At 43.6% G+C, this 17,269-nt stretch overlaps 1 non-coding gene across 1 annotated transcript; it reads left to right on the top strand.

Annotated features, from left to right (window-relative positions):
• The first annotated feature begins 16,261 nt into the window (after positions 1 to 16,261).
• LOC129637156 (U6 spliceosomal RNA) lies at positions 16,262 to 16,364 on the top strand. Its single transcript, XR_008707366.1, has one exon. It is a non-coding gene; the product is annotated as a U6 spliceosomal RNA (small nuclear RNA).
• The last annotated feature ends 905 nt before the right edge of the window (positions 16,365 to 17,269 follow it).

Genomic DNA, 17,269 nt, shown 5'->3' with positions numbered 1-17,269 from the left:
TCTATTTGTAGTTGTAAGGAAAGAAATTGAATTGTTTGTATGGTCAACTGTTCCTAAAGTTTCCAAACTTCATCTTCCCATCAACATGTATATTTGAGAATAGAGGATTGTGCAAATCCTGATGAGGGGTACCATGACCTATTTCACAAGGACAGTCAATATTCACTGAAGACAAAAGTAATTTATTAACTGCTTTTAAAAATCTCAAACTTCAGGCAAATTACAAGTATGGTACAGATAACTCTTTTCATGAACCATTTCAGAGAAAGTTACCTACATGATGCTCCAAATATTTAGTATATATTGTGTATTCCTACAAAAAAAGATGTTCTCCAACATAAATACATTTCAACTAAAAAATCAGGAAATTAACATTGATATAATACTATTATCTGACCCTCAGGCAGTATTCAAGGCTTCCAAATTATCCCAATAATGTTTTTACAGAAAAAGGGTCCAGTTTAGAGTCACAGGTGGAGTTTAGCTGTCACCCATCACTTCATGGCAAATAGATGGGGAAACAGCGGCAGACTTTATCTTGGGGGCTCCAAAGTCACTGCAGATGCTGACTTCAGCCATGAAATGAAAAGACGCTTGCTCCTTGGAAGAAAAGTTGCAGCCAACCTAGACAGCATATTCAAAAACAGAGACATTACTTTGACAACAAAAGTCAGCCTAGTCAAAGCTATGGTTTTTTCAGTAGTCACATATGGATGTGAGAGTTGGACTATAAAGAAAGCTGGGCAATGAAGAATTGATGCTTTTGAACTGTGGTGTTGGAGAAGACTCTTGAGAGTCCCTTGGACTGCAAGGAGTTCCAACCAGTCCATACTAAAGGAAATAAATCCTGAATATTCATTGAAAGGACTGATGCTAAAGCTGAAACTCCAATCCTTTTGCCACCTGATGCAAAGAACTGACTCATTGGAAAAGACCCTGATGCTGGGAAAGATTGAAGGTGGGAGGAGAAGCAGATGACAGAGGATGAGATGGTTGGATGGCATCACTGACTCAATGGACATGAGTTTGAGTAGACTCCGGAAGTTGGTGATGGCTAGGGAGGTGTGCTGGAGTCCATTGGCCTGCAAAGAGTCGGACATGACTGAGCGAGTAAACTGAACTGAACTGAACTGACGTTTTAAAGATTACAGACCAGTTATTTTGTGGAATTTCCCTCCATTTGGGTTTCCTATTTCCTCATGATTAGATTCACAGTACATATCTGTGACAAGAATACCACAGACATGATGCTGTGTTCTTCTGCTGCATCCTTCAAGGTGGCAGACAATCTCAATTTGTCCCATTACTGATGCTTAGTTTGATCCTTTGATTAAAGTGGAGTCTGCCAGGCTTCTCTTCTGTAGAAGTTCTCTTTTTCTACTTGTAATGAATAAGTATGTTGTGGGGAGGTATTTTGAGACTATGTAGACATCCAATTCATCATCAAAATTTTAATTTACTCATTCATTTATTTACATCACTGTGAACTCAATTTCGTATTCTATTAGATGGGTTATAATTCATTGTTAAAATTATTTAGTTTGATCCTCAAATTATACCAGATTTGGCCAATGAGAGCTCCTTCAGTCTGGCTCCTGTGCTTTTGACTTGTCCTCATCGTTCTTTAAGCATTTTCTTACTTCTGGGCACAAAAAGAAACTCCAAGCTTGTTTTGTTATTTGTCTGTATCAGCCATGAAATCAGTCATTTCTCCAAGGTGCCTCAGTTTCTTTTAGTAAAAAACTGGTATTTAGAAACCAATATCTGAGTGGTAGGTGTGCTCAATGCTATTGAGATGTCCCTGCTTCTGGGTCTTTCTGCTGGACAGAATTAGGAAATATGTCATATACATATTTACACTGTTTTTTCTATATACATCTGCTGCTGCTGCTAAGTTCCTTCAGTTGTGTCTGACTCTGTGTGACCCCATAGACAGCAGCCCACCAGGCTCCCTCATCCCTGGGATTCTCCAGGCAAGAACACTGGAGTGGGTTGCCATTTCCTTCTCCACTATATACATCTATATTTATTGAAAACCATGTGTTCACATCAACACATGAAGATTTTAACTTTCTTCTTTCCCATAATTGTAATCCCTTCTCAGACAATGAGAAACCTAGTTCCTATTATTCTTAATATTTAATTCATCAGACTCTGAAGTGAATGCCGTCTTCACTCACACACTCTGACACTCTTCATCAGCCCATCTCCACCCTCTCCCCTCCATGAAGATGCCCCCTTTTCCCCATCCCGACATCTGTACTGAGCAGCTCCATTCCTGGAAGTACAGACGCCCCCCTCATGCCAGTCAGGTGCAAATGCAAACCCCTGCTCTGGGACACTGTAGCTCCCCCTGCCACCCACAGATGCCTTTTTGCTCAAGCCCACTGACCAGTTTCTCTGCACTGGACTTTTATGAACTTCGTTACCGGTTCACACAGCCTTAGTTAGATGCTGTAACCTAAGGAAACTTTCTGGGGACTGCATTGTCCCAGAAAGGTGAGGGAGTGGTGGAGCCCTCTAATATGGCCTGGGGGAGACAGCGCACTCCCCTGCTCCGCGTGGCCTCCCAGAATGAAAGTGGTCACCCTGCTATGGGTGTAACATAATGTGAGCAGGCAGCTGCTCCTGTGCCCTGGGAAGCCTGCACAAAAGGCCTTTGCCACCTTCACAGCCCTCACCATCACAAATGCCGCCTTGCCCCAATCCACTCTTTCGTAAGCTGGGCTGAAGACAGAAATTCCAGGGTGTACACCTGTCACACTTGCCGTGCAGCGGAATAGCACCTCCTGCCTACTGCCTCCTCCCACCCTCTGGGGTTGAGCCTTCCCGCGGTCTCACTGTGCACCGTTGAGAGACTAGCGAACTGAGAAGAAAAAGGCTTTTCTTGACTATAGATCTAACATTTTAAATAAGACTAAAAACATCATTGTCTTTTGCCATGAAATTACTGAAGGTGGAACTTAGTGAACTTATAATGTATCAAGGAGTGTAATTATGAGATAATTTAATTGCTAAATCATCCTGTCCAAATTAGAAACTGTTAAAAGCAGAGTCTGTGCTCATAAACATTTAATATTTTATACTAATTTTTATTTTATGCCTTCAATAAAAATGATGTAACAGTGTTGTCTTATATTTGAAAGGTTTGGAAATGCCTGTGAATGACTGTTACATTTTTGGCTCTCTGACACTCAGAAGATGGCGTTACTCAGCTTTTTCTTAACATTTCAATGATAATGATATGGTGAGGAGGAAAATGCGACACACTCGGGGAACTTAAATAGCTGTGAGAACATTCTAGTCACAGGTTGAGATTTGTTCATACGGAACCCGAGGTGTGAGTTTGCCAAAGCATTCGCAGCTCTCTGATGCTCAGGAATCATCTTTTGTTTTGAAAACAGTCACACACGCTCCCTCTCCAGAGGCTTCCAGGGCAGGGCTTTCGTCTTCCCGTTGTTTCTGAGAATCTCTCAGACGTAAGGAGCATTCTAGCAACTCGAAGCCAGGGCTCAGGGGCACCCGGGCACGGTTTAGAACCCAGCCAAATGAGGCACCGATACTATATGGCACCTCCTTTTTTGTTGTTTTAGAGATCTTTTTTTTTTAAAGCTCCTCAAATCCAGGTCATTTTTTGTTTTATTTTTGTCTATCTGTGTCAGCTTTCGGCTTTTTTTTTTTTTTAACCTAGCTGTGGTGGGGGAATTGTGCCTGGAGCACACCCACCAGCATCGCTGAGGCATCTCCCAGTTCCCTCAGGAGCTGACCTGGCTGGAGAAAGTGAAAGACAACGGTGCTCCAAGCTTCCTCGGCTCAGATTGGAATGCCCACCCTCAGCTTCTTCGGATCTCAGCCCAGGGCTCCTTCGAGGACTCCTCAGGTGCAGGCTCCTCCTGGGAGCCATGTTGGATCACCACAGCGGAAGCAAACCTGCCCTCCTTTGAAGAGTCGCTGTTTTCTGGTGCCTTCCTAACGGCTCACCACTTTGAGCAAATCGTGACTCCTGACCTCTGTGCCATCTTCTGATCTCCTTGGGTAGGTAACACTAAGTTATTCGAAGGCAGGCACTCAGTGGGATTCAACCTTGAGTTTCTCACCATGCCTCAGTAGCACAAAAACAGGTATTGAATGAATAAAGGAAAGGAGAGATCAGACAGAATGAAGTTTCAGAGGGTAAAGCCTATATGCAATAAGCAGGTATCACAGAGGCTACAGCTTTAACAGTTAGTTACAGTTGTCTTTTTTTCATTTTAATGTTGATTTATAATGTAGTATTTTTAAATTTTTGGCTGCATCCTGTGGCACGTAGGGTCTTAGTTCCCTGACCAGGGATCAAACCCACACTCCCTGCATTGGAAGGCCAAGTCTCAACCCACTGGACTCCAGAGAAGTCCCAGGTACAGTTGTCTTAAGAATGAGGAAGCCGAGCTAATGGAGAGGATAAGGTCTAACCAGGCATGGAGGGACATTGTGCTCAAATTCCCCTGTGGCCTTGGCTCCAATACACTTAGGTTCTTCTGAAATTCTGTAGCTTGGAGATGCCTGTGAAGAATCAGAGATGTCGTGGTCTTGGCTTCATTGTCAGGAACAGCTCAGGACTGGGATGTGAAATGTTGAAGTAAAAACTCAAAGCTTTCAAGAAAAAAGAAAGAAGACAGAGGCAGATGAGAACACAGAGCAATGAGGCCAAACAAGACCATCAGCCACACCTACAGCCATGCTTGGCCCACGAGCTCCCCCAGCCACACCTGGGCAGCTACGTACCGGCCTCTACAACGTCAATAACACACGTACCGGACGGTCACTCCATCAGTTAAGCTATGCCCACCACCCCAAAGTGTGCCCGGTCACAGTCTGACTCACTGCGATCAGGGGCCTCCTTTTCTCTCCTCTTGATTGTGTGGAGTGGTTCTTGGCCTCGGGCTTCGTTTCACAGAGCCCGGTTCTGGATGGTCTCCAGCGTCTCTCCTCCGTGCTTACAAAAGAACCGGGCTGAGAGGGCAAATTGGGACCAGAAAGTTTTTTTGGAACTTCTTTTGGCAACAAGCCTAAAAAGCCATTAAAGCTAAAAGCCATGTAATTTTTCTGCTGGGCAGAGAATGGAGTGAGGGTCTGGTTCTATTTATGAAGATTCCTGCCTTTGTAGGAAGTTTGTGGTAGAAACAACCCATTTTGTGTTTTCAGTTTAAAAATGATTTCCTCTGCTCTGCTAGGTGAATAAATAATCGTGCTCCATTATGATAGAGATAATCATTTTGTTCACATATGAGGCTCTCTGGAAACAACAGATGATAAAGGATCAAGGCTGGGTATTAGGAAGTCTTAAACTTTTTCAAGTGTGTATCTTCGAAGAATGTTAAAGAATAAAGACATCCGGTAAAGGTCAAATTCGTGTTCTTATTTAAGGACTGTGTTCATTTGACATTTTGGTTGAGGAAAGACAGTTTCTCTGCTACTCAGAGAGGAAATAAAAGTTGTCTAATGGCAGCTGTAGTGTGGCTGTTAAACAAAGGCCTGATACTCATTTCCTCTCTGTTCTCAATCATTGGGGGTGGATGGATGGCTTTGCCAGATGAAGGAAGACAACAGTAAAGGAAAATAAAACAGGTCCCTATCCACGAAGACACAAACACAAAAACCATTTCAAATGAAACATGCTTGACAGACATCTTTAGTTTTAACATGCACACACAAATATGCAACCTGAAAAAATGGCTTTGGAGGGTAAAGTGAAAGTTGCTCAGTCACGTCGGACTCTTTGCAACCCCATGGACTATACAATCCATGGAATTCTCCAGGCCAGAATACTGGAGTGGGTAGCCTTTCCCTTCTCCAGGGGATCTTCCCAACCCAGGGATTAAACCCAGGTCTCCCACATTGCAGGCAGATTCTTTACCAGCTGAGCCAAAAGGGAAGGATAAAAAGGAAACAAAAAAACAGTGGCAGAATTTCCTACAGACCCCAAATTTTGTGTTGGCTTGGAGGAATAAAGTGCTCGATGAAGACTGTCTTGTGAGTTTGGACCGCTTGACATGACTGATACTGTTCAGTGATGGTCAATCATTTAAACCAGTGGAAAGCCTCAGAGAGAAATGTTGTTGTCAAAAGGAACCTTGATTGTTTTCTACACCTCTTCCAGCCACTTAATCGCTGGCACAGAGGCATCGGGGTGTTCAGAAGCCCTGCCCATGGTGACTGCCCATGCTGAGCAGCTGCTGCTGGGCACAAGGACAGGCCCCGGAGTCCCAGCCTCTGCTGGCCTCTGAGCACCGTCCAGCATCGCCCCACCTGCCCACCTCAGACATGGTCTGTCTTGCTGTTGCCCACACCAAAGTCCTCCCAGCCTCTTGAGCAGCCATGGGAGCAAGCGTGATGCTGCTGAGCTTAATTCATCTTCCTCTTACAGACTGTGTTTAGGGCTGGCTGGCAAAGATCAATGCTTCTCCAGTGTGCTTTGGACCAGAGAGGAAATGAGCAGAGGGGTTTTCAGTTCACTGCAGCTATAACTGTCTCTGTACAACTCTGTCTTCCCTGCCCTGACCCACAGCGGGCCCCTCATTTGGACCATGGCTGGCATTGGTGGGTTGAATTCTATTTAAGAATCACCTGCCCACCTGCCCATTCGTTGGCAGCTGAGATATTTTGTTACAGGGCCCTTATTGTAAAATCTTTACTATCCATTTATTATAAATTACTACTGGTACATTTTCAAGTTGCCAGAAGAATTCTCTTCTGTAAGGCTACTGGCGTATCTTTAAAAAACTGTGATCTAAACATTCATTTAAATATTTATAGAAGGAGTAAAGTAGGAAACGATTGCTGTGAAAGTGATGACTTTGAATGCTATTTTTAAAAATTTGGTTTATCCCAACTTTTAAAAGAGTATATGCTGCATATATTGTTGATACATATATAAGAGATGAGGTTTTCCTTCATGAAAGAAAAGAAAGAACCGGAAAGATTCAGAAGCTATAGTAGTTATTGTTGTTGTTTGGTTGCTAAGTCATGTCCGACTTTTTTACAACCCCATGGACTAGGCTGCCAGATTTGTCTGTCCATGGGATTTCCCAGGCAAGAATACTGGAGTGGGTTGCCATTCCCTTCTCCAGGGGATCTTCCCAACCCAGGGATGGACCCGTGTCGCCTGCATCTGCTGAATTGGCAGGCAGATTCTTTACCACTGAGCCACATGGGAAGCCCAAGAGTTCAGAAGGCAGAATTTTAATTAAGCAAGTACTTAAGGAATGTGAAAGCTGTTATGGGTTGGAGGGAGAAGAAAGGGAGAGGGAATGAATCTTGCTCAGCTAAAAGGAGAATCAACTCTGAGTTTTGCTTGAGATTGACACCTGTGCACCTCATCGCTATGGAAAACAGCTTCCATTAGCATACAAGGACCTGGGGTTGCCATGACAAAGGAGACTTTTGCCAATGACTCAATGTCTTATTTTATTGGGATTTCTGAAAAGCACACATTTTTGTTAACTCTTAGTGTTATTTTCTGACTGTTGCTGTTTAGTGCTCAGTGGTGTCCGACTTTTTGTGAGTCGGACTGTCCATGGTCAAAATGAGCGAGACTGTTTTGTTTCTGTCCATGGAATTCATTAGGCAAGAATACTGGAGCGGGTTGCCATTCCCTTCTCCAGGGGATCTTCACAACCTAGGAATCGAACCCCAGTTTCCTGCATTGCAGGTAGATTCTTTACTGTCTGCACGACTAGGGAAGACTGCCACTGCTGCTGCTAAGTCGCTTCAGTCGTGTCTGACTCTGTGTGACCCCATAGACGGCAGCCCACCAGGCTCCCCCGTCCCTGGGATTCTCCAGGCAAGAACACTGGAGTGGGTTGCCATCTCCTTCTCCAATGCATGAAAGCAAAAAGTGAAAGTGAAGTCGCTCAGTCGAGTCCAACCCTCAGCGACCCCATGGACTGCAGCCTTCCAGGCTCCTCCATCCATGGGATTTTCCAGGCAAGAGTACTGCAGTGGGGTGCCATTGCCTTCTCCACTAGGGAAGACTACTACCCACTAAATGTGTCAGAGATGAGGATAAAAGAGAGTCTTCCACCTGCACCTCTTTAAAATTCAGAGGTAAAGTTCTCATCCCTGGTGGCTCAGCTGGTAAAGAATCCACCTGCAATGGGAGAGACCTGAGTGTGATCTCTAGGTTGGGAAGATCACCTGGAGAAGGGAAAGGTTACCCACCCAGTATTCTGGCCTGGAGAATTCCATGGACAGAGGAGCCTGGCAGGCTACAGTTCCTGGGGTCACACAGAGTTGGACATGACTGACCAACTTTTCAATTTCAAAGTCCTTATACCGTGAGAGTCTGTGACTCTGTTTTAAGAAAATGTTGGGACCGGGAAGGAGTCAGGCTACCCAGGGCACATGGTTAATGATTTGGGACCTTAGAGTTGCACTTCATTATAAATAAAAGGCAGTTCTCATGTTCTAGTAAATATGTTGAAATGCTTTCTAAAATCCCTCTACCTCTAAGATTCCCAAATTCATCGCATAATTTATCGTTGTTTCTTGTTTGAGTGAGCAAAAGAAGCCTTTATTTTGTATTTTTTCATTTTTTAAATTCAATAAGCCAGTGCAAAAAAATCCTATGCATTCTAACCTATTTGGTCTCTCACAAAGCCCTTTAATTTGAAAGAAAATGAAGAATTATTATAGAGATCCACCAAAAAATTTTAATGCAAAATGAGCAAGACTGTTTTGTTTCTGCTACTGGTGCAATATTTTCTCACGGTTATGCTCTTGAAACATGAATCTGTGATAGTTTAAGAGCTGAATACATAATTTAATACTGCCCAAGGCCAGCATTAGCTAAAGCAGATGTTTGTGAAAGATGCATGTCTTTATTGGAGGTTTGAGCTGCCCTAATTCGGTCCATTTCACTCTGCCTCCCTTTCAGGGCTCACCATATCCTCTCTTCTGCAATGGCAGAGACTAGTAACACATACCCCGTTTAAAGGTAGCTCAGGAGAACCCACTATACACCGCGATGAAGCTGCCCCAAACACAGAAGGTGGTTGTCTTTGGGGGCTATTGACACATCACTGAATCCCTGAATCTCACAGCAGGAAGACCCTCAGGATGTTACTGGTTCAACTTGATGCTTGGATTCTCTGCAATGTCCCGGCCACATAGTTGAACTCTGCAGTGATGGGGACTCTCAAGGTCATACATTTGCTCTGTGACTACACAGCTCTCACAAGGAAGCAGTTGGAGGGTGGTGACTAGGAGCACCGATGTAGGAAGCCCCGCCCCATCCTCCCTGTGTGACCTCGGGCTAGGTCCTTTAACCTCTGTTTCCTCATGGCAGTAAGCACATAGGGTTGTTCTGAGGATCCAATGAGACACAGTGTCTAGCATATTGTAAGGACTAAGTGGAAGCCATTTTTAATAATTTAAATGTTAGTCAGTGTCCCTTGCACTGGATTTCCAACCTCTGATTCCGGTTCTGCCCCCATAGCTGAGCCAGCTGCCAATCTCTCTCCCATGTGCCTGTCAGCCAGATATTAGAACATGTTCATCATTTTCACCTCTTTTTCCTCCATCCTTTGGACTCTTGATTACAATCACCCCTAGTCACTGACATTTCTCTGAATGTCCAATGTTCCCTCTCAGCCTGGACTTCCTCCTCTGTCACTTCCAACCTTCTTTGGCCTGATCAAATCCAGCTCCTCCTTCAGATCTCAACTAAGATGTCCCTTCTGCCTGAAGCCTTCCCTGGTCCCTGATGTATCTCCCAGAACCAATTGTTGCTTATTTATCCCAAACACTACCTTCAGTTTCGCAAGAAGAGGAAGATACAGGGAAAGAATTAAGCAGGAGTGGAGGCGGGGAAAACCCATATGGATCATGACTTGAAAAAAAGTAACCCTGCAGCAATGTGGACGCAGAACTAATGTCACTAACCGAGATTAATGCTAACGATGTCATGTTTTGAGGGGGCAGTGACTTTACCTCTTAATGGCTGAAAGCATTGGTCTCCAGGAGGCGGGGTCAGTGGCTGCTTCATTCCTCATCTCCAGGCCCTGGAACAGTGCTGCTCACTAGATATTTCTCCAACATGTTTGTCATCATTTCTGAGAGCTTACACATCGATTTTCCAACATGCTCCTCCGGACAAACTCAGAGAGCCAACAGAGCTGTTTTCTTGTCTTTGCAGAGGAATAAAATGGGAACTTGGGAGCAGTGGCTCATGAAAGCCAAATTCAGTCCTAGCTCTGCAGAGCAGGACTCTTCTACGACACTGAATGTCTCTCCCTGTCTTCCCCACTGAGCACAGGGAAGGCTCCACACTTCACAAACGAGAAGTAACACTGATCAAATAGATACCTGCACAGACTCTTCCTCTTGTGAGGGAAAACAGGGTTATATCTGTCATCTTTATTCACATGGATGGTAAAGGCAGGAAGGCAGATCTCTGGGATCGTGGAGTGGGAAGAGGTCAGAGGGCGCTCTGTGCCCTGCCGCCCCCTCCCCCAGCTCAGCCTAACTCTTGGCCTTGGTCTCAGTGTTACATTGTCGTCTGAGGAACCATAGCTTGCTCCTCGTATAGCACGTGGTGTTGGCTATGCCTACTGCGCAGCTGTCTCCTCTTAGCTAGGACGATTCCTTGGCTCTTCTAGGAAGCAAGCAAAAGTGGGGCCTTTTCTGTTTGAAGGCACCTCACTCAGCCTTTGCAATGAAGTGGAGTTGTTTCTGTTGTTCAGTCGCTAAGCTGTGTCCGACTTTCTGCAACCCCATGGACTGCAGCACGCCAGGCTTCTCTATCCTCCACTATCTCCTGGAGTTTGCTCAAAGTCATGTCCATTGAGCCGGTGATGCCATCCAACCATCCCATCCTCTGTCTCCCCCTTCTCTTCTCACCCTCAATCTTTCCCAGCATCAGGGTCTTTTCCAGTGAGTCGGCTGTTCACATCAGGTGGCCAGGCCTCCTTACAAAGTCCAGCCTGAATTTAGGAAAAGGCCTCCATCTTCCTTTGTTTTCTGGAAAGACACACCCTGAGCTGATCCTGAACACTGAGTGCTTTTCCAAGTGTCTGAAAACAGTTGGAGAGAGTTTTGAACAAGGCCAGACAAACAACCATTTATTCCTTTTCATTCTCCCATCTTAAGTCTCCCCCTTGGGTGTGTTAAGCCCAAGCCAGGGACAATCCTGGCCAAATCTCAGTCTAGAATTCACAGCTGTGCTTTGCTGGTGCTGAGACCCAACTGAGAAGCAGTGATGAAGCTGGCCGGGAGGGGTTATGGAGACAGGCACAAACAGACCACATGCCCAGCAGGGAGACTGAACCGAGAGCCCCAACTCATTGGCCCACAAGTCTGCTTGGAAGCTCTGGCTACCCCAGAATCCTCCATCGTCCCAGCCACCCCTGTGGATGCACTTAGCCCAGAGACAGGAGAGTGGGAAGGAAATCAGCCTGGTTGAAGGAGGCACCACGATGAGCTTCAAGCCTGGTGAGAAAGCAGAGCTCACGGCAGTGTGGCCCAGATGGGTTTTGAGCCTTTATCTTGGGAATTCTAAAATCAACATGACAGGGATGATGGTATCTGACTCCTGAGCTAACAAAGACAAGAAAAGAAACCATAAGACTTCAGGAAGGAAGGGGTTTTACCACCGCGAGACTTATTTTTACAGGAGCCTTCACCAGTCTGCTCTATGAAATCTGCCTGAGCTTTAACAAAAAAATTCAAATTTACTCACCTGAGTTAGACTCCAAATCAGTGTCCTGAAGTATTGCCTTTGAGTCTTTTGTCAAGATCACATATGTACCTTTTCCAGATTCTATGCAAGAGCCATTTGAACTATAGTAAACGTAGACACACTCATTGATGGATTGATAGACAACATGTTGTATCGAAACAAGGTGAAAGATTTTTTTAAATTTTATAAAAATAGTTATCCTATTTATAGGTAAAGGGATTCGTGTTTAGTTTAACTAATTCTCCTTTTACCTCAAGAAATGACTTTGGAGTTTTGCTCACTGTAGTTGGAGTAGGAATGAGTCAAAATGAACCAAATACCACGTTGGCATAAACTACACAAAGAAGGCAAGAGGCTTCACGGAATTTGAGGAAAATAAGCTCTATCGCTTGCAAAATACTGAGTTGTTAGAGGGCAACATTTGATCTGCAAGGTTTGGGGGCTTACAGAGAAGCCGGTACACGTAGTTTTGTGATCTCCAGAGTGGAGCCGAGATTACAGAGCTTGCGGTAGAAGCTGTAACATATCCCCAGCTTCCTTTTTTCTGGGAAATAATTTTACATTATGACTGTTTGTGACTAAAATGTAGTTCTATTGCACAATATCACCCTCAGAGCCATCTTCCTCTGTGTCCAGGCTTCTGAATTACATCTCCAATATACCTTCAGGCTTATTACATACAATTAGGAAATCTTCTTAAGTAGCTCATTTTTCCCCCAAATATGTAATTTTGGCTGAATGATATTAAGGGGCTTAAAAAAAAAGATACCATTACATTAACTGAAATTATTACTATTTTAATTTGCCTGCAAAGCCTTTATTTCAAGTATCATTTCGTATAACTTGTAACTTGGTGGGTATCATAATCCTGATAGAATTTTAGCTACTTGATAGCCTGAGACATTTGGGGGGAAATCATTCCCCAAAGAAGATCAGTTTAATGAGTACTTCTGGTGTTAACTGTGAACCGCTATTTTCCACACTCTTAAAGCGCATGACGAAACCAGGGACTTGTGCCACCTTTTTTAATGTAACACCTGGTGGTCTGTTCCTCCCCTCTCCTGACCCTAACAGTCATCCTCCAGGAACGCCTGGCCAATTTCTGGAATTGATGGACTGCAGAAAAGGCAGAGGAGCCGAGCCAGCTTCCTGAAATAGCAAGTTTTAAGATGAATTTCTGGAACAGCCACCTCAAGGTGCAATACAATGAAACTTTCTCTTATAATTTTCAACCAGCCAAGCCTTTGCCAAGAGGGTATTATTTGTTGGAGAAAGTGACATCCCTGAGAATACAAAAAGCAAATCACTGAGAGCAATGGAAATCTCTAACTACTCACTATATTTCCTCTTCAGCTGAAACATGGTGCAAACTGGAACATGCCCTGTGAAATGTTAATCGTGGGTGTGGCATATGGTGGTCTCACGGTGGAAGTGGTGCTTGGGATTTCTCCCCTCTGCCCCAAACACAGCAACAACAAAATACCCAGCTGGTATTTCATATGGATTTTAAAAATTAAATCAAATATTAAATATATATTTTAAATATAAAAACATGGCTATGCTAAAAGAGTGAGCTAAACATCTTAATGGACCAGAAACAGAACTACAAAATGGAAAATGTCATGAACCAGAAGCCTATGGGGCTTTGAGCACTGAAGCAGACAGGGTGATAAAGAGTTGACTCCTGTGACCTGGACAATAGCATATAGTCGAGGACTAATGGTGAGCTTGGGATTCCCTGGTGGCTCAGTGGTGAAAAATCTGTCTGCCAATGCCAGAAACGCAGGTTTGATCCCTGGGTGGGGACGATTCCCTGGAGAAGAAAATGGCAAACTGCTCCAGTATTCTTGCCTGGAAAATCCCATGGACGGAGGAGCCTGGCAGGCTATAGTTCATGTGGTTGCAAAGAGTCGGACACAACTGAGTGACTGAGCACATACATACACACACACAGTGGGGGCTTTCTGCACACAGCTAAGGTCTGGGTTAGGCTTTCCACATGTGGAAGGAGCCAGAAAAAGGCCTAATTACTGTTTGCTGGCTGTGGCAGGGGTGGAAGGAGGCAGAGAGAGCAGCCCTGGTGGCACTCGGGCCAAGCTGTCCCCTGGTCTGGTGACTGGCTCTGGGACAACACCGGTATCACTGTGGGAATGGACGCTGAATTACTAGGGCAAGCCCTGGGGTCCAGGGTGCTTCCCAGTGTCCACAAACAGGTAGACAGAGTAGGCGTAGTCCATAGGGAGGCGGAAGCACCCGCTCAAGATGAACCTGCACGCTAAAATGTCAAAGCTTATGACAAAGAAAGCAACACTCAGAAAAGTAGACCCCAGTCTCAAATGTCAGGTGTATTCGTTTCTTATCGCAGCTATAACACGCTGACATAATCTTAGTGGCTTGCTGCTGCTGCTAAGTCACTTCAGTTGTGTCCGACTCTGTGCGACCCCATAGATGGCAGCCCACCAGGCTCCCCTGTCCCTAGGATTCTCCAGGCAAGAACACTGGAATGGGTTGCCATTTCCTTCTCCAGTGCATAAAAGTGAAAAGTGAAAGTGAAGTTGCTCAGTCATGTCTGACTCTTAGCGACCCCATGGATTGCGGCCCACCAGGGTTCTCCGTCCATGCGATTTTCCAGACAAGAGTACTGGAGTGGGGTGCCATTGCCTTCTCCACTTAGTGGCTTAGACCAACACAAATTTATCATGTCTTAATTCTGTAGTTCAGAAGACAGAACCAGAGTCCAGTGTGAAGCAAAAAATCATTTTTTAATTGAGAGGCTAAGGTCTGAAAATAAGCATCAATTATCTAACTGAAGAATGGTCTTGTGTATTGTAACCAGGTAGCTTAGTTCAGACCAATTATCTTGAATAAGACACAGAGCATCCCTGCCACTAGGGGCATTGTGGTAGTACAGCTGGCCCTGAACCATGAAGCGGGGAGAGGGTGTCATGGAAAGGGTGTTGAAAATATGTACACCTTGTGTACACTGTACCTGAGCTCCCTCTGTTCTTCAACTGTTGGAAAATGGATTTCCCACCTTATCCTTAGTTGGAATTTTGATCTAAAATGTATTCTATAGTTCAAATTTGGCCAAGTATTCCTAGGACAGAAATATGCAGATATTATCATCTAGAAGAAAATGCTGCTGAGTAGGGGATCAGAAGGTAAGAAAAGAATAAGTGTGTGTAAGCATAAAGAATCAAAATATAGTTGAGCACCTAATTGGACAACTGCCTTCTACCACTTCAACACTTGAATCTTCCTGGCTACTTGCACAGTATTGTTAAAAGTAGAATAAATCATCTGACATGACTAGGTTTTAGGAAAATATGTGAGAGTCATTCAGGCACAAAATCAGTTTGAAATAGATGAAATGTTCCATCTGAGTGGCTTCTACCAGGACAGAATGTTTCTAGCAGTGCAGTATTTTTAATCTTGTTTTAAAATAAATACTTTAATGTATAAATCACTCAATTGTAAAGGCACTTCAATTTTATTTTCCTTTAGTTTTGAGGTTTTGGAATTGCTCTGTGCAGTTCCAAGTAAAAGCTCTCAGATAAAACTTGCATGCCGAAAGCCACCATCACAAATGTGCAAGTACAACTATAAATTTATACAACGCTCAAGCTGTTTGTAGTTTGCAAAATTCACTAATAAAATGCAGAAGTAGGGTTTCCGTTTACACTCGCTGGCGCTGGCACTGCTTGTGTATCTTTAGTGCAGGCAAAGATGGAAAATTCCATGCACAGAGAATCTTTTGTGGATGCGACAGTTTGCTAATATCTTAATGAGTGAATTATGATAATTATAGAAATCTTAGCTTTACATTATTTGTGAAGTGTGTGCGTGTGTGTGTATGACAGCCTTCCCAGGCAAACACAGCCTTCTGATTCAGCAGCATTCAGTGAGGAACATTTCTGTGCTAATAATACAAAATGGATCTTAAACTGCTGCATATTAATCAAATTCATTAAAGTACATTCATTAATTTGTGTATATAACAGCCAAACCGGGAATGTAGAGTTTGCTGATTTTGCACAAAATGCATGTATTAATGAATACTAAAACTTCCACATGAGTAATAGCTTTAAAATTTTTTTCATAAAGCAAAATTTTAAAGGGTAATACTGATAATTATTTTTTAAAACTTTTCCACTTTCACTTCATTTTGTATTATTTCGCTTTAAGTGGAAAAAATAAATATAGAAGAAAATAATTAAGAAATAAAGGGTAAGCCCCAAAGATTGTAAAGTAAAAAGAATGTAAGATTGGACAACATTAATATTAAATTCCCTACCTCTCCTTCAAATCAATTTAAAAAATAGATTCAGGGAACCTTAGACACAGTCTAAGGTCATGTACAAAGCATGAATTTGAAGCTATATTAGGAAAGAGCTTTTCAATTCCTATATGGCACTAGAGGTTGGGTGTGCGGCAAAGGAAAATAACAGCCATGAAGGTGCATCTGTATACTCACATGTCTAAAACTAATGGAACATTTTTACATATGTCAGGAGACCTAAGACTCGTATTAACAATCAGTGACTAGTTCTGGCTTCGGCAGCACATACACTAAAATTGGAATGATATGAAAACTAGTATGGCCCCTTTGTAAGAATGACATGCAAATCTACATTCTATTTATTTTTTTAAGAGGTAACCATGTGGTATGATAGATGTATTAATTAACTTGATTATGGTGACCATTTCAAAATGTACACATATTGTCATGTTGTACACTTTAAGTATATACAATTTCATTTGTCCATTACTTGTCAATTTGTCAAAATAGAAAAAAAAAAATCAGTACCTTTCTAACATTTTGCCCTTTCAGTTCAGTTCAGTTCAGTTGATCAGTTGTGTCCAACTCTTTGCGACCCCATGGACTGCAGCACGCCAGGCTTCCCTGTCCATCACCAACTCCCAGAGCTTTCTCAAACTCATGTCTGTCGAGTCAGTGATGCCATCCAACCATCTCCTCCTCTGTCATCCCCTTCTCCTCCTGCCTTCAGTCTTTCCCAGCATCAAGGTCTTTTCCAGTGAGTCAGTTCTTTGCATCAGGTGGCCAAAGTATTGGAGCTTCCGCTTCAGTTTTGCCCTTTACCTGAATGCTAACTGCTCAGAAGACAAGACTCATTTCTTTGTCCTCTGTGGCCCTAAGCACAGTGCCTGGCATGTAGCGGGCACTCAGTTAATAGGAAATTTAAAATAACTCTTGAACAAAGCAAAATATGGTAAGAGTTATATGAGAGGTATAAACACATTCACAGAGGAAACACCGGTAAGGCTTCAGGTCAGCGGCTGCGTGCTGATCTGCAAGCTTCCTGAAGACAAGACCCTCCAGTTTCTTCCTCTCTGGTATTCCGAAGAACCCTATTCCTGTGTCATTCACAGGAGAGAAAGCGAGTGTGAAATTCCTAAGTTTGATCCCAGACATACTGAATTTTCTTATTAATTAGGAGGAATCTGCCAACTTTCTAGACTGTGCGTCCTTGCTCAAGACTAATGCTGTACATCAGCATTTCTCACACTGTGTTCCCCAGCACTCTCGTGCTC

The sequence above is a fragment of the Bubalus kerabau genome, chromosome 22, assembly GCF_029407905.1.
Source record: "Bubalus kerabau isolate K-KA32 ecotype Philippines breed swamp buffalo chromosome 22, PCC_UOA_SB_1v2, whole genome shotgun sequence".
Lineage (NCBI taxonomy): Eukaryota > Metazoa > Chordata > Mammalia > Artiodactyla > Bovidae > Bubalus > Bubalus kerabau.
This window is presented reverse-complemented; position numbering and strand designations above follow the sequence as displayed.